This window comes from Hermetia illucens, chromosome 5, assembly GCF_905115235.1.
Source record: "Hermetia illucens chromosome 5, iHerIll2.2.curated.20191125, whole genome shotgun sequence".
NCBI classification, from domain to species: Eukaryota; Metazoa; Arthropoda; class Insecta; order Diptera; family Stratiomyidae; genus Hermetia; species Hermetia illucens.
This window is the reverse complement of record NC_051853.1, coordinates 71,077,831-71,096,133: the sequence shown is the minus strand read 5'-3', so window position 1 is coordinate 71,096,133 and position 18,303 is coordinate 71,077,831. Positions and strand designations below refer to the sequence as shown.

At 38.2% G+C, this 18,303-nt stretch overlaps 1 protein-coding gene across 3 annotated transcripts in view; it reads left to right on the top strand.

Annotated features, from left to right (window-relative positions):
• The first annotated feature begins 1,488 nt into the window (after positions 1 to 1,488).
• Positions 1,489 to 18,303, top strand: part of LOC119656701 (coronin-7) — a 30,513-nt gene continuing 13,698 nt past the window's right edge. The window contains exon 1 of one of the 3 annotated variants that reach the window (XM_038063208.1): positions 1,489 to 2,122. The gene's annotated coding sequence lies outside the window, so the exon portion shown is untranslated. The remainder of the gene's footprint in view (positions 2,123 to 18,303) is intronic. The other 2 variants (XM_038063209.1, XM_038063210.1) reach the window with 2 other exon arrangements.

Below are 18,303 nucleotides of genomic sequence, written 5' to 3'. Positions count from 1 at the left end.
GTTTTAACGAAAGGTTAAACAAACCAAATCAAAGGTGGTCCTATGGTTATCCAACCCACTATACATATAATGGCAAAATCAATGCCATATATGAATAAGGCATTTTTCCAGCAAAAAGAAGGGAATAAGTAATCGTTTTGTCTCGGAATTTCGAAATGAGATTGTTCTCATCGCAGACTAGTTGCCTGCTTCTGCAGTGGTTTCAATTAATTGTTAGTAGCATCTATCTTCCTGGTATCTCCTGGAATGGAGTTGTCGCCCATTCTCAATGCATGATCTATCCCTGGCCATTTTCACCTCCTCATCAACATTCCCGATCTGCACATAGAGATGCAGACAAGGAAGTACTAGTGAGGGAGAAGCCTGCCTACATCGAAGGAAGGTTGATATTCTTTCTAGACAGCATCCTGAACTACTGACACCAAGAGATAACACTTCGGTAAGAAGTTTGAAACAGGTTGGAAGAACAGAGCAGTGAAACAATGAAAGCGAGGCATTAACATATGGCTTAAACCAGCAACAGATTAATTGGTTCACTAACGGATTCCTTGCAGCAGAATGAAAATGTATTTTGAACCAATGAGTAAGTATACCAGCATATTCTAGGTGGAAATATATGTCATAGATAGATGTGCTTCCTTCAACCTAGCAAGGAACTATAGAGGGCAGAACATTGCTATGGTAACCGACAGCCAAGCATCTATTGAGACACTTACGCTCTACCAAGTAAATTCTAAATTGGTATGGGAATGCCTTCTACCCAAGGTTTGAGTATTCTGGTTTCTAGGCCACATTGGGTTAGAAGGCAATGAAGGAGCGGATGAGCTGGACAGGAAAGGAGTAGTGACGCCGCTATATGGGCCAGAGCCATTTTGTGGACTCGGAAATGGGTTCAAGGCTGCTACGCTGAAAAAGCAAGAGGAACGCTGATGACATTACCATGCTATGCTGCCAGTAATGGAACAGTTCAGGGTGCTCATGGCGGGAACGCAAGCGCTCCAAAGCCTGTTTAGACTGCGCCGCGAAGAGCGTTCTTATCATAGTGGGAATACTCACTAGTCACTGCAGGCTAAACTATCGCATGGAAAAGCAACAGATATCTATGGACACTGTCTGTTGATCCTGCAAAATTAACTGACAACAGTCAGTCAAAAATTAATTTTATTTGAGTAAATACTGGCGTTTCTAAGAATGAATCCTGTCTCACCTCAAGTCCGTACTTTTCGACTCCGACCCTTCTCTGTTTGCGTGAAACCTTAACAGTAGGCAAGAAAGTAAAATATGCGAAAATATAGTCAATTAACTTTACTTACTTTTCAAATTTAGTTACTTTTTCAGCGCAGCCTGTTTAGTGAAATTAGCCATGCTTCAAACCAATCGTGCCGACCTAATTGTGATGTTCGAGATTTGTCTTTCAGATGGCAGTGACCTTGGGCCGCATGCTGAATGCATCTGAGTTCGGTCTCGCAGTTTGTTTGGCGTTTCAGATTGTAGATGTTTTGTGTGGAAACAATGGACTAGTAGTGGTGGTGTATCGATTAATTGTGTGTACATGAAGCCGTGCCGTGGATCGAAACTGGGAATTTGGGCAGTGCATCTTGGTGAAGTTTAGAATAAAATAAAAAGTGCTGGAGCCGCAGAAGCTTCCGGTGATATCCGCTTGCAAGGCGTAGCTTCGATTTGTGGAGTTTTGTGAGTTTTTTGGGCAGCTTGCTCTGTGAAGACGGTTCGCTGTGGCGCTTCGCGTTTGGTAGCTACGGTCGGGCCGGTCGTGTAGGGTGTGTAAGCGTGGGCAGAGCGGCGACGAGCAACTTCTCCAGAACACAAAGAAAAGTCAGTTTGGACTGCGGCGCGGAATTTTCGCGACAGAAGCTAACTTCTTGCACCGCTCGGTGCTTGTGAAAGGAAGTGGAACGCGGTAGTTTTCGGATCAGATAATCTGCAGACGGTGCAATATTCGTGGAGGAGTTGGTTTCCCGTTTAGGATCGCTCAGTGGAGTGACGACCAAGCCCCGGCATCGGCCCTGGAGAAAATCGCAAACTTTCTTGCGTTGCACGCACGTGAGGAGCGAATAGAAAGAAACCAAGAGGAACGAACGGAGGAAAGTTGTTTGGCTAGAAGGTTAGTAGAAATTAGGACACGATCAGTACTGCGGCTGAATGGAATATCCGCATGCAGAGGGTCCGCGGCCCAATCATCATTCAAAGTAAAGTCTGCTCGCCAGCGGCTACGTGTGCCCCGATAACCGCAGCCGACCTACCGGACGAGCGCGATGCATATCCATAAAAACTGTCTTTCTAGCCGGAAACATGTCTGCTCGGCTGCAGGCCTTGAGGGGCCGGATAGCACTCGAATTATTGCGCGGTGACTGCATAAAGCGCAGAAAAATGTTTTCCTGGCCCAATTGTGGGAAAACAGGCGAAAACGAAACCTTTTCTCATTCAAAGCAATTGAATACGAAAGGCGAATTTCAAAAACTGGGAGTTATTAGAAATTTCCGCTACGCATGAGTCTCACCGCCAGTGATTAGTGTGCGTGGACCAACTTTTGACACTTGGAGAATTTGACACACTAACACGAACGGCGATTTTTTGTGATCTCCCGAAGAGAGGCCAAATGTCAATTTATGTCATTCTATGTTTTGCTTCTCTCCGTGTTTTTGTTTTGGCGATGAAAGTAAATCAGATGATTTGCTAGGTGACGGGCGCCCGGCACAGTTATTTGTTGTTTTTCGCTTGCCGCTCACCGGGGTGATGACTTATGAGCGATTCCTGGTTCTGTTGTCATCGTTGCCGCCCATTGCCATTGAGACAGTTTCAATGTTACAAGGCAGTGTCATGGCAGGTACCGTAGAATCATTGCTGCGGCTTTATTTATTGCACTAACGTTGGGAATTAGATAATGCGGGTTAGGTAATAGGCTTATCGCTTTTCCTGCTTGATAAGAGGGTTTCAAGTAACTTAACGCATATCGACAATGTTTTTGAAATCTGAAAAAAAAAGCAGGAATTCGATTGTGTTTAAGCCGAACTAAGGGAAGTTGAATATATTATCTTATAGCTTGGAAGGCAAAAAATTCAGCCTTGAATGAAAATAACTTAGATTAGCAGCTCTGGCGCATATTTCTTGGGGAAGCGGGAATTTTGTTTTTGCATAATTATACAATTTACATTACACCTCATCGTGTGACGACTTGTGAGCGATATCTAAATATTTACAATGGTAAAATATATTTTACTTATAAGTCATTTTGATCATATTTTTTTTTAATTTAAAACGATTATTTTTCTGTCGCTTCGGGTCAGTTTCTTAATGTCATTTTCCTTAGTATTGTGTCAACTGTTCTTCTCTTTCTTGACAATTCGACGGAATGAAGATTATAAAAATATTATGATCCATAGGTATAAGAACTAACTGATGTTTATGTAGGGATTCCAAAATGGATGCATGTGTGATGTGCCACCTTATGTGGTTGTTGCCAGTCCACTTGGCAATACCTTATTCTTCTTTCTTTCTAGATTAGATTATGGTTAGTCGGAGCAGCTAAATGCCAAAACTCCAGACTAACCAGCTATGGGAGCAGCAATTGCCTGAACTCCACAATGACCTAATCAAGCAGTGTAAATTATGGGAGCAGCGAATTGCTTGGACTCCACAGAATGAAACACGTTAAGCTTGAGTTTGATAGTTCCAACGAACTACGTATTTTTAATTTATATTTCCTTTTTTATACAATTTTTACCTATACTTAGTAGGCCGGTACATATCAATTTACAGTATTTTAGGAAAAATATTACATAGTAGGCAATGATAAGTTTACAGTATTTTTAGAGAAAATATTACATAGTAGGCAATGATAAAGTGAATAAGTTTACAGTATTTTACACCTTACCCCTTTTGAAAAAAATGAATTGTCTTTAGGAACGGTAGACAATTCGTTTTTTCTTTATTGTTTATATTATGTATAGTCAGAAGTTTTTTTTTTTTCTTTTTTTTTTAACAATAATGAGTAATATTTTTAAAGTCTACTTATTGTAATATATTGTATTAGTATTGATTAATTAGGTGGTATATTTATATTTATAACAGTATAGGCAATTTCAAAGCAATTTTGTTTATTTTATTTATTTATTTATTCGTCTTAACCTATTTTTGTGAATTTTAGATATTTTATTGTCCTGGTCTTTTATCAGGCAATTTACATTGTCAATTGATATTATGCTATAAGGACCTTCATACAATGGGTCTAGTTTTCGTCTGTTTTCGACGGATAACAAAACTTGATCTCCTATTTTCAATGATAATGGGTTACATTTTGGGTCATTTTGGTTCTTTGTCTTTTTCTTTGCTTTTTCTAGAAGTTGTTTGGCTTTGCTAATGGAATTTTGTAATCTGTATTTTAGTTCATTATTGTACAAATCGTAATTATATATTGGTTCTGGTTTTGTTTTAGAGAGTTCTGAGGGTATATTTACTTTTTTTCCAAACACTAACTCGAATGGTGTGTAACCATGTATGGAATTGGGTGACGTGTTGTAACAGAAAGAGTAGTACTGTACCCAATCATCCCAATCGTCTTTGTTTTCGTTAACGAAACTTCGTAGGTATTCGTTTAGACACTTATGGTTACGTTCTAAAGCTCCTATGGTTTCAGGATGAGCTGGTGTTGCAAATATTTGTTCAATTTTTAGCAATTTACATATCTCTGAGAATACTTGATTTTTGTATTCAGTACCGAGATCTGTTTTTATTTTGTTCATGGGTCCGTAGTTTAATATGAATCCATGGACAATTGCTCTTGCAACAGTGTTCGCTTCCTTGTTTGGAATAGGTATTATTATCACATATTTGCTCAGATCACACTGCATAGTTACAGCGTATTTATTACCTTGGTTGGTTTTGGTAAACGGTCCAACTGTGTCTATGGACATGGTATCGAATACTTTGGTTGGTGTTGTTGTTATCTCTAGTAATTCCCTATTTTGTTTCTGATATTTATTTTTTGTACATGAACTACAGTTTTTAATATAATTAGCGATTGTTTTTTTCATGTTTTTCCATTTGTATATTTCACGTAGTTTTTTATACATTCTACTCTGTCCAATGTGTCCTGCTGTTGGAGTAGAGTGATTATTATGCAATATTTCTATTACTTTCGATTTGTCCGTTATCGTAATTAGTGGTTTGTATATTTGGATATCCATATTTTTCAAAGTATGATTCGCTAGCGTTTTAAATGCGGTTGTATTTAATATAGTGAATAATTCACTTTCGGCCGATAGTTTCAGAGTCTTGGTCTGAAACCTATTATTTAGATATTTTTCCAACTCTGTGAGTTCCTGCACTAATGCGGGTTCAATTGATTGGTTATTATTTAGATTTATATACCGCTTTATTTGGACTTTATTTTTATGTATTATGTTTATCTCTATATCAGTATTTTTATTTTTATATTGCGCAATATTAAATTTCAGTTCCGGTAAATGCATTACTTCATTAGGTGATAAAACCTCGAAAACGTGCAGTTGATCAGGCTGCATGTTTTTGTTAGTAATGTGGTTTTCTGAAGTATTGTGAATGAGTTTTGATTGATTTGTGTTTTTGGTCATTGCTCTTGTTTGTATTTGCAAGATATTTTTCAGATTTGTCAGGTCTGTTATATCTAGTTCTATTCTAGATAATGTATCTGGGCCAATGTTCTCTTTACCTTTAATGTACTGTATGTCAAATTGATATTCTTCTAGATCAAGCCTCATCCGTGTTAGTTTCGATGATGGGTTTTTCATCCCAAATAAGTAAATAAGTGGCCTATGATCTGTTCTTACTATAAAATGTCTTCCATAAACATATGGTTTGAAATATATCATTGCCCAATGAATTGCTGTTAGTTCTTTTTCTATGGTAGATTTATTTTTTTCACCTTTAGTGAATGTTTTGCTAGCGAAAGCTATTGGCAATTCAGTTCCATCTATTGTCTGTGATAGTATTGCTCCACATGCATTTTCGGATGCATCTGTGGATATTGTAAACTGTTGTTTAAAATCAGGGTACTGAAGTATGGGTGGGGACATTAATATTGTTTTAAGGATGTCGAATGCAGTGCTACACAGTGGTGTCCATTCGAATTTCACATTTTTACGCAACAATTGATTTAAAGGTAGGGCAATTTCAGCGAAATTTGGGACAAAACGTCTGTAATAATTACAGAATGCGACGAATCGTCTTACTTCGTCTGGGTTTTTTGGTACTGGAAATTGTTTAATGACTTCGAATTTTGAAGGATCAGGTTGTATTCCTTCGGCAGAGATCTGATGTCCAAGATATGTTACTTCTGATTGAAAGAATTTACACTTATCAGGGTTTAACTTTAAATTTTTGGCTCGTAAGCACTGAAATACTGACGTTAGATTTTTTAAGTGATGGTTTTTCGAACATCCAGTGACTATTATGTCGTCAATGTATAAGAAAGCTGTGTCGGGTGATAAACCTGATAATGCTATGGTCATCATTCTCTGAAAGCTATTGGGACTAATATTTAGTCCGAAGGGTAGGCGGGTAAATTGGTAATGTCCCTGGTTTGTAAAAAAAGCTGTGTATTTTCGCGATGATTGTTTTAGAGGTATTTGATGAAATCCAGATAGTAAATCTAAAGTGGAAAAATATTTGGCTCGACCCATTTGGTCAAGAATTTCATCTATTCTGGGAAGTGGGAATTTATCTGCTACCACTTTTTTGTTAAGATTACGAAAATCAACTACCAAACGCCATTTCTTATCTCCTGTTGATGACTTTTTAGGGACTAGTAGTATAGGTGAGTTGAAATGCGATGTTGAGTGCTCAATGATATCGTCGTCCAACATTTGTTTGACTTGACTATTTATTTCTGTTTTGTGGGCTTCAGGTATACGGTAATTTTTTGTGTATACCGCTGAGTTATCACTCAACTGGATATGTTGGCTATAAAAGTTGTTGGTGGTTAATGGCTCATTTTCCATATTAAAAATATCCGCGAATTCTCGGCATAGTGTTTTAAGGTCTTTTATTGCATATTCTGGTACGTGTTCTACGTTCAATGTATTTAACAATTTTTGCATTCTTTGTGTGTTATGCAGTTTATCGGTATTGTTGTATACAGAATAATCCGAAAGGTGTTCCCATTGAGGGTTGAGGTTTTTGATTTTTACTGTACTTGAAGTGGTGTTTAGGATTTTAACTAGTGGGTTTTGAGGAGAAATAATTGATCCTGCTAAGAATATTCCGGGTTGTATTTCTTGTCCGGGTATAACTATGTCGTTTAAGAATTGATTGTTTAGTTTGCGTATTACTTCGCATCTGGGCGGGATTAAGATTGTGTTCCGTGTAGGACCATCTAGAATTGGAATTTCATGAAGAATATTATTGATATTAATTGTCAATATCCAGGTGTCATAGTCGATTATTGCCCTATGTTTAGTAAGGAAGTCTAAACCTAGAATCGCATCTGCGTCTAGTGGAAAGTCATTAGCAACTATTTGGAATGTGTGCTCAATTGAAAGAGTACTATCGAATTTTATATGGGTTTTTGTTGCACCAATTGATTCTTTTTGTACCCCAGTAATGCCCTGTATTGTGCATGTGTTATTTGGATAGTATATTTGATTATTGTCAATTTTTCCCCGTTTAAATATAGAAATGTCAGCTCCTGTGTCTATTATAAAGGTACATGTTGTGTTGCACATGTCAACGAAAGCTCGTACAAAGCTTGTGAGCGATGGATTTATAGTATGGAATGTGACCTTTCTTATTGATTTCCCCCCAACCGATTTTGGTTGGTTTCTAGCACCGACTGAGGGGGTTGGGATTCCCCCGAACTCAAATGGTTTATATTTTGTCGGTTGTTACTGTTGTTCCAGAAGGGTCTTCGGTAATTGTTGTTATTATTTCTGAACCTGTTATTTTGGTTGCGGTTATAATTTTGGTTTCTATTTGGAGTATTGTTTCTGTTAAAATTTTCATATGAATTTCTATTTGCGGTATTATTAAAACTTTGATTATTACGTCGGTTTTGGTTATTGAAGTTATTATTGTGATTGTTACCTCTTCTGTTTGTTTTGTAATGATAGACATTTTTGGGAATTGGTTTATCGACTGCAATTGCCTTTGCAATTGTGTCGGATAGATTTGTAAGATTACCGGCACGCAAAATTAATGAGGTTTCGCTGTTCGAAACATTTTCCGCTATTGTTTGCATTGCAAATTTTTCGGCTAATTTTTCTGCAGTTTCGCCCTCTGCGACTTTTTCTGATATAAAGGCTCTTGTCAATTGCCTTGACAAGTCCTCTATTTTATTTGTAAAATCAGTTAATTTGGTATTTCCCTGTTTACAACTTTTAAGTTGTGCCAGAACGGCATCAGACGATATTTTTATAGAGAATTTTACTCTCAGTTTATCGGTTAGTTTAGTTATTGTGTTTAATTCCTCGGATACCATGTATTTGGCTTTGCCGGTTATCCGGGTTTTCACAAATTTAAGTAGAATACCTTTGTGTTCTACTGGTGTGAGTTCGTTCAATAGTGAAACTGACTCAATGAAGGATTCTGTTTCCTCTGGGTTTCCGTCAAAGTATTTGACTAAAGCTGTGGCTGTTTTAATGTCGAAAGCCATGTTCCCTAACTGTTGTTTGTCTAATATTGAAAGTATTTCAGCAGATAGTTGCTGTATTTCCTTGCAAACTCCCTTAATTAGAGTTGCTGTTTTAACGTCTGTTCGTATATTTTGTTCAGTCGACTTTGCGTCTATTAGTGTTTGTTCAATTAATTCGCGTTTTTCGCGTATAGTTTTTTCACTGTAAGGACGATTTACACTTTTCCGTAGATTTATTAGTGTAATTTGAAGTTTCTCTTTTAGAGATTCTAATTTGTCCATTTAGAAAAAGCAAAGAATAACATTTTCAGACATCTACTTTTATATTGTTATATTGTCGTGCTTTCAATCATGTGATATAAATACTAACATTATTTGGAACAAACAAAAAAATCATTTATTATTTATTACTATTACATTTATTAAACTATCATAATTCTAATTTGGAACAAACATTTTTTTTTTTTATATTATTTTACTGATTAACTTTATTATTTTTTTTTTGCATTTTTTTTAAATAATTTATTTCTTTTTTAACTTTGGTTATTAAATATTTATACTTGTTGGTCTCTTCTGGTGTAGCTGCGATTTCCTCTAACCGTTTATATTTTATGAACTGCCGCTGGAGTTCTCTTCTTCGTCCTCCTTTAGCGCTGACAGATTCGTTATTGGATAGTCGTTTCGTACGTTTCTTATATTCTTCTATCGTAAGGCGTCGAGGTCCCGCAAGTTTATCATCAACCGTAGTTGTCGGTGTTGATTCTGACGGCTTCCAGCGTGGTGGTTGCTCTCCAATTTTATATAGTGTTATGCCTCCATTGTTTTGCTCTGGTTTTTTGAGCAATTGCCAGATTTTCTGGTAAAGCTGGTCGAACTTTTCCCCAATGTCGTTCATTTACACGACCTTGATTTCCAAATTTTCACGATAGTAAGTAGAAACGCTAGTAAGCAGAAGTCTTTAGACTGTTACTTATGTATGAAGTCTTTAGACTGTCACGGTCGCCATGTGATGTGCCACCTTATGTGGTTGTTGCCAGTCCACTTGGCAATACCTTATTCTTCTTTCTTTCTAGATTAGATTATGGTTAGTCGGAGCAGCTAAATGCCAAAACTCCAGACTAACCAGCTATGGGAGCAGCAATTGCCTGAACTCCACAATGACCTAATCAAGCAGTGTAAATTATGGGAGCAGCGAATTGCTTGGACTCCACAGAATGAAACACGTTAAGCTTGAGTTTGATAGTTCCAACGAACTACGTATTTTTAATTTATATTTCCTTTTTTATACAATTTTTACCTATACTTAGTAGGCCGGTACATATCAATTTACAGTATTTTAGGAAAAATATTACATAGTAGGCAATGATAAGTTTACAGTATTTTTAGAGAAAATATTACATAGTAGGCAATGATAAAGTGAATAAGTTTACAGTATTTTACACATGACCATACGATTGATTGACCTTCTTTCCACGCGACAATGGCACTTAATCTATGCACTGTTCAAATTTGCGGATAATAACTACTGCTAGATTTTGCGCAAACGATTGCACAAAAACATTAAGGTATTCCATGAGCTATACAAAGGTATGTTTTAGAGGAAGTGTACCATCTCTTAAAATATCTTGCCTCAATGGATTTCCGCATGACCACTTTGTATATCTTACTCCAATCCAACATGGTATGAATCGCACCGATTAACAGTGAACCGATTTCATGTTATCTTGCCCCGTTAAGAAAGAAGCGTAAATAAAAGAAATTTTCGTGATAGCACCGCTGCCTTTCGATAATTTACTTTTTTAATTCCTTCAGCAAAAAGGAATTTAGATTGATTGGTCAGAAGTCTTTTCGTTCATATTGCAGGGTTTCCTAAGTTCTGGAATAAATTTAATATTAAGGGGAGAAAACATTTTCAAAAATATTGTTCCCTTTTTGAGTGTGTAAAACAGCTTTATTAAAAATGGTCTACTGACCATCGCACATTTCGCAAAATGGGGTTGCATTGCTGTCGTGTCCAAGGACAAGGAACCACGTAGCCTCACCGAAAGTTATGTACCTTGGAAACCAAGATGGCCCTCTGAGCGCATATGTACCACGGGAATCCCTGGACGATATGCCCTCGGCCCGGTTATTTGTATTTGACATCAAACGTGAAATTGCAGTACAACTCGGGCGTTGTAACCCTTAGTTGCGGCAGAGGTGTTAGATAGACCTTGCATCCATTTATATAAATGTCGTGCCTGCACTCAACATAAACTAGTACCGCGATGTTATCGCGCCGGGGCTCTATTTGTGGTTGCCAAATCAGAGCAGCGTAGAGCATTCCAGGTACACTCCCTGCTCATGTTGAAATTCTTCTAGAAATCAATGAAAAATAAGTGGAACGGAGATTTAAGCTCCGCATAATGATTCGAAGGGTGGTCCGTCAGAGAGTGGACATCAGTCTCCTCTCTGTCTACGAAGTTTCGGAGTATTCTTTAATTCGTTCTAGGATTATTCTAGCAATTATCTTCACGATAGTATGAAGCATACATCATCTCTTCTTCTAATCATTGGAAAGATCCCAGATTTCGAATCTACGCATGAGTGGAAGTAGCAACTCTGTATCCGCATGTGTTAGGGTGGCTTTCATTTACCAGGGTAGTAATTTCTCCAATGCTAAGCGATTCATAATCCTGGTAAAGTGGTTTTTCTACCTCTTCAACTGCTTATCATGGTGGATGAGAAGCCCACCCTTATTGTCCCTCACAGTATACGGTATAAAGTAGCGAAATTGTGTTATTTGCGCAGGTTTTGCTTGCCTCACTAAGGTAATGGTGTAATACCCTTTGTCACAGCGTACGTTACGGTGTATTTCTCGTGCTTACTGTGCCAAAACCACAGTTCACTCCCACCCGTAGCGATCCACCCACGGAGTTCTCAGCACCTTGCGTTCATCGATCTGTCTCATCATTTCCATAGTCAACTAGGTATTGTGGCGTCATTTTGGGACGTATCTGAAAACCTCCCCCGCACCAGGGTAAGGACAACCCTCATCAATATTCTCGGGTGGGTTGATCAGAGTTTGTGTCGTTTACGCAATAAGAGTTTCTTTACTGCTGGACGTGAGTCGGATCATGAAGACGGCCCGTACTGAATTTGGGAGGCCTACACACCGTTGCTTTGCGAGTAGACATAGTTGCGACACGCAAGCGAAGGAAAGCGATTATCAAATGATGGCGGATAAGTCTGCCAAAGAAAATTGTCTCAGAAGATCGGAGGATATATTCAAAAACTCTAGAGTTGAGTCAGTGCAGCACATTAACCAGGAGAACAGAGTTTCTGCAAAGCGCTTAACAATGAAGTGTTGCAAGAGAAACTGTAACACTGGAAGAGCGATGATTTTTATAAGAAGGCAAGATCCGCTATACTATTCTTTAAGGATTTTGAAAGCTCTTGGCATGGGGGCAAAGTTCCATGAGCCTGCTCCTCACTCCTTGGTTTTCTAGATAGAGGACTCCAACAGCGAGTACGAGATGACAATATTCGTCAACATTGGAAGGAATTTTGATTGTGGGAATTTCCAAGCTCTAGGCTTTCCCTAAATCTAAATAAGACCATGAATTAAGCATTGCGTGTCTTACTTATTTCTAAAAGGACATTTTTCCGGAGCATGGTTATCATTTCTATGTTAGTACTTAACCTGTACATTAGTGTATCGATTCCATTGTCAGTAACAACAAGGTAATGAGTATAACACGCGGTCAAGCTGCTCAAATTGTTGCGCTTATTTAATGTGGTGAAAATCAAAACGAAGCTGCTCTATATCTGATTTAAATCGTTACTCCATTCGACGTGTGCACCAGAAATATCAACAAACTGGACAAGACGAAGTGAGTCTGAACGGAAACGCATTACACTTCACCAGGTTGATCGTGATGTTTTCTCCACTTCATTGAAAAGTCAGCATCTGAATGTAGCTCAACTGCTTACAAGAAGTTCGATGGAGTCACTATCCATCAGTGGACAATAAAAAGACATCTAGCTAAAGGGTGCTTCACAACTGCAAAAGGCACAAAATTGGGAACATGTGAATTGAATGATGGCCCAATTGGCAGTAGTTTATTCTCAGACGAATATAAGATGTGTACACGTGTATATCGAAAGTGACCAAAGCAATTTGTCCCTTGTTGCATCCGCTCTGAGCGGGTAACTTTTTGGAGCGGATCTTCGGGGAGGCGTGACACGTGATTGCGACCTTGGAATCATACGTAATGGCTTTTGCGGGATTCATCGGTACAAACTTTGATTTCGTGCACCATAACTCAAAACCACACATCGCTGCTATTGTATGCCGATACTTGGAGGAAGTAAGTATACCGGTAATGCCATGGCCAGTTCGAAGCTCAGGTTTAAACCCCATCGAGTATTTATGGGATGAATTAGGAAACATGGGAATTCAGCAAATGAGAGGGAACACTCTTTATTGATTGATTAAAATAATTACTCAGTTTACTTTTTATTTCCTTTTTGTTCCTTGGAATTTAATTTTAAATGTTGTTTATGCAGTTTGGATAGTAACTGTTTTAAGCCGATTTATATACAAATATAGTATTGTTACGTCAGGCTTGGTAGGTATGTGTTTCTAGTTTAGATGTTAGCTTCCCTAAGAAAACAAGAAGAAATCGTTGACATTCATATACTAGATGGATAAACATAAAATAGTGGGCACGGGGCATTGGAAAATATATTAAGAGAACTGAATTCTGTTCTTGTAATGCATCTGCTTGATAATAATAATAATCGCTGGCGCAACAATCCAATTGGGTCAGGGCCTTGAAGGTACATTACAGGATCTTAACGGTACACTACAGGATTATAGTAACCTATAGGAGGCAATGTGGTCAGCATTGTGCTCGCTCGAGATTATTACCCTATTGACTCAGATACTCATTTACAGCTGAGCCGACTGGAATCCGACGTCAAATCACGATACAAATTCCACTGCCACCAATGAGATTTGAACCGCGTCCTTTCGTACGACAGCCTTGTGCTCTAACCACTCAGCTATCCACACACACATCTGGTTGATAGAAGATATAAAGATAGCCTCTATTGGGACAGACCAAAAGAATGTTTGTCAGGATATGTCTGAAAGGCAGGAATATATACAGAGGTATTTCGGGCACTCTAGCTGGACCTATGTTCAAAAAAGGAGTTTTACAAGATGATATGAGTCCATCCTGTAACGAGGAAGTGCCCTTTCTATGAAAACTGAATTTTGCTGTGGGTGTGTGCACTGAGTAGTATTGCATCTACTCACAGAAATCCCGTTTAAATGAATCTAGGATATATCGTTAGACGGAGGCGTTGAGTACCATTTACCATTACATGTTTCAGAGAATTTTGAATAAATTAAGCAAAATCACAAGTATTTGAACATAGTTATTTTGTTATATAGTTTTACGGTGGAAATTAAATTTAATGGGCTCCTCCCTATATTATCTGGATTTTATATTATTTGAATTGGTTTATTTATTGAGGTAACTGCATCTCAGCTTTTTCATCCCTATACCCCGGGTTCGAATCCTTACCAAGTTTTTACTAAAATGACTTTTTAGTAAAAAAGGGAGTAGAATGAAATCGTTCGCATAAGGTGGTTAATCTGTTAACGTGAACCATCTAGAAGATCTGGTATCGCCCTTCGTTTTTTTTCTCAGAGTTTCTCCCTATTTAAATATTTTACTGATGTCCGGCCTTCTCCAAAGCAATTTTCCTACTCTTACGTCAATGTATTATAAACTTACTCAATCCCCCTTTTTAAGCTTTTGTGTGAAACAAAATGAAGGGGATCAATTAGTACTTTTCGAAACTGGCCCCATATTTGATTTCGGATGAAAAATAGGGGAGTAAGGGCTCCAAATATGACCCTCAAAAAGTGTAACAGGTATCGTTCTCAAAGTGATGGAAAAGTCTGAAAAAATCATAGTGGTGCGTCTAAATTAAATCTAGACTAAAAAATCTATCCCGCTCTGAAATGTGCATAAATGAAGTTAATAATACTATGTTAGCTTATTTTACAAATTTTGCCCGAAACCCCCCTTCAGTTCACGTATTCTAAATTTGGTGCAAGCATAGGGATAACATAAGGCATAAGTTTGGAAAGTTTGAAGCAAAATCGAACTATTATTAAGAAAGTCATAGAAGCTGAAACTTATACATTTTATGTGAATTTCGTGCATTCTAAAACGAGTATGACATCATCATACCATGTCAATTTGTCAATACCACAACAAAGTGAGCTCACATGAATGGGAGGTCGCAGGGAAACATTTCGTTTTAGCTTTTTCTTCTTCTTTTTCTTCAGCCTTTGTCCCGTTCACAAGCGGGGTCGGCTCGTCGTGATCGGCTTCGCCATTTGGCTCTATCAAATGCCTGATCTGGGTGCAATCTCGAGGCTTTCAAATCCCCAAATATTTGTACATTAAACAAGCGGTATTCAATATACTTACTTTATATATAAATATGTAGTAAATCGGAAATAGGTGTACGATCAACTTATATTCATGCATATATAAGTATAGTATTCGGTAATAGGCAATGCTTGTTCAGCGAGAGCATAGTATCAACGTCTGTAATATGTGTATATCTTGTAGTTTGAAAAAATATGATGGAATGTTTTGGGTTTTTAGCCATATACGAATGGAAATATGTTCGTAGAAAGTTTTTTGAGGTTTTGTGTAAAATAAAGCCTTATTACAATCGGTTTATTGTTTGTCCGTTTGCCACACGCTTTTTTCTCAAAAACCGTTACACCTATTGACACGAAATTTGATGATACGTTTGGAACTGTGAACACCCACGTATTCAATGAATAACGCCATTGAGTTTAAGGCAGTCCCCATACATGCAAAAGAGGTACACATTTTTTTTCACCGAATGTAGTCATATTGGGTGTCAACTGAAAGGTTTCGATTATTACTTTCCGAAGGTATTAGTTTTGAAAGTTAGTTATGAAGGGAAGGAGTGCGGGGCTGGAAATTAACTACCCAACCGAACAATCTAAAAAAAAATCTCGTAACGCACCTATATGGTGCCTAACCACTACCCTCCCTCCATGCTCATATCTGCTCAAATGAAGTAAACAATAGTATATTATCTTATTTTTTAAATTGAGTGAAAAGCTCATCCTAGAATCATAAAATTACAGTGATAAAGGATATAAATCATGATAGTAACAAGTTTGGTGGAAATCGCACTATGACTAATAAAGTTATAATATGTCAAAGTTTATGCTTTCGTGTAAATTTAGGGCAATCTAAGACTTTGAATATCAGGATCACACTAAAGTGAATTGTCTAGCATATTAAATGCAAAAAATTACGAACTAAGTAGAAACACACAAAACGTTTTATACCGGGAACCTGCAGTCAATGGTTTCTCGACTTGCTTTTGTTTATACCTTCGTTTATTATTGTATCTTCTGTTTTTACAGAACTAACTAAAAAACATAAATTTCCCCTTATATTTGGATTTTTTTGGTTATTCTAAGGCTAGCTTGATCCGTATTCGAAGCTACACTTATAGAAATTACACCATTTTGACTGGTAAGAATATTTTGATCTTTCAGTTTTCATTCATATTTTTTAATTTGGCAAAGTATTTCGGCATCTACAGGAGGAGTATTTAGAGTTCGATGTAAACTAATGTTTTTGATGAACAAAATGTATTTACAGTTGGGCTTAACTAATAACAAAAGTTCTCTTTTAAATATCGGTTGATTAGCCAAAAGATGCTTTTTACTTTTAGTTTTACTTACGTTCTTTTAGCTTCGATATATCTTCTCCAAGCAAGGCATCGATCAAGGTAGAAACCAAGATATCTAACAATGTCATTTTGTAGGATATTGATTCCATTTAAATATATAAGCGGTCGCATTTTCCAATCCAAAACAACATCAAATCGCACTGGTCAAACACAAACACGAAGAAGAATAAGGATAGGAGAATACATCTTTGAGACCGTTGACAATTTCTCCTATTTAGGGTCGAAAATCACAACCGATAACAACTACGATGATGAAATCCGCACACGGTTGTTGTCAGCCAACAGAGCCTACTTCAGCTTACAAAGACTGTTCCGCTCGAAACGTCTCACCATAGGGTCAAAGCTCTTACTGTACAAGACTATGATCTTGCCAGTCCTCATGTATTCCTCGGAAACTTGGGTTCTTAGCAAGAAAAATTGCGAACTCTTGGCCGCGTTCGAGAGAAGAATCCTCCGAAGAATTTTTGGCCCCCTACATGAGGGTGGACGATTCCGTATCCTACACAATGACGAAATCTATGAGCGATATCATGACCGTCCGGTTGTGGATAAAATCCGGCTCAATAGGTTACGGTGGGCGGGTCACTTAATCCGTATGGATGAAGATGATCCCACCCGGAAAGTCTATAAGGGCAATATCTATGGTAGGAAAAGAAGACGAGGCAGACCCTGCCTAAGATGGAGCGATGGCGTGGGCCAGGACGCCAGACAGCTTTTAGGGATATCGAATTGGTGGACCTCGGCGCAAAACCGGGATGTCTGGAGTTCCTTATTAAGGCAGGCCAAGACCGGATACCGGTTGTTGCGTCGTTGATGATGATGATTTTCCAATTCAGGGTAAACATAATGTGATAACTTTTTGTTTCGTTTACGCGAATTTATTATGTGGTTAGCCATTGCTCAAGTTTTTTGAGATAAAATTCCCAGAGCATGAAGGCATCTATAGGGTTGTTGTTAGAACTAAGGGCCGCCGTATCTTCCGCAAGCGTAGATAATCGTATAAGCAGGGTATCGCCAATTGGCAGGTTGGAAACCTATATCAGGTGCAACATATTTCATATGCAGAATGGTGTTTAAATGTGAAGCTTCTGTATTTCAATCACGATATATGATTTCAAAATATCCTGCATGTTGGTGGTAAGAATTTTCTAATCTTATACAATAGCCTTTTGCGCCATACCCTGTCGAAAATCTGGGTAATGTCGAGAAAAACGTCGAAAAAATGTTTCTTTTCGGTGAAAGCTTGCTTTATTGTCAAAACGATGCGATGACCTTGTTCTGTGTTTCTCACAAGCCGAATTATTGGTCAAATTGTTAAGAACGACAGAACAGGAAGCAGGCTTATCGAATAGTATGATAGTACTTGCGTGCTTCACATCTGCCCTGGGACCAACGTGATCGAAGTGGTTAGCAGATGTGTGTGTGTGTGTGTGTGTGTATGGTGGGGGAGAAGCTACAGCTTCTGAGCACTCAGGCCGCGTTGGCCCATTGTACTCGCCTCCCCCGTCTAACGGAATATTCCGGATTCGTTAACGTATCGCAGGATTTCCGTTAGTGGATGTGATGCTACCCGTCGCAATTGGAGGACATCGGCACCAAAGATCTGATGCCTGATGCGTCCATAGGCGGGGCATTCACATAGGAAATGCTCCGTGGATTCCGCTTCCTCATTACAGGAGGGACACGTATCATCTTCGGTAATTCCTATTCTGAACATATGCCCAGCTAGTGAATTATGGCCTGTCAGAATGCCCACAATACACCTGCAAGTCCTCCTGCTTTTCGACAGGATAAACTTTGCGGTACGTATGTTGGGTTCTGGCAGGAAAAGTTTGGTGTGTCGAGCAGCATTTAAGCTCTGCCACCTGTCGTTA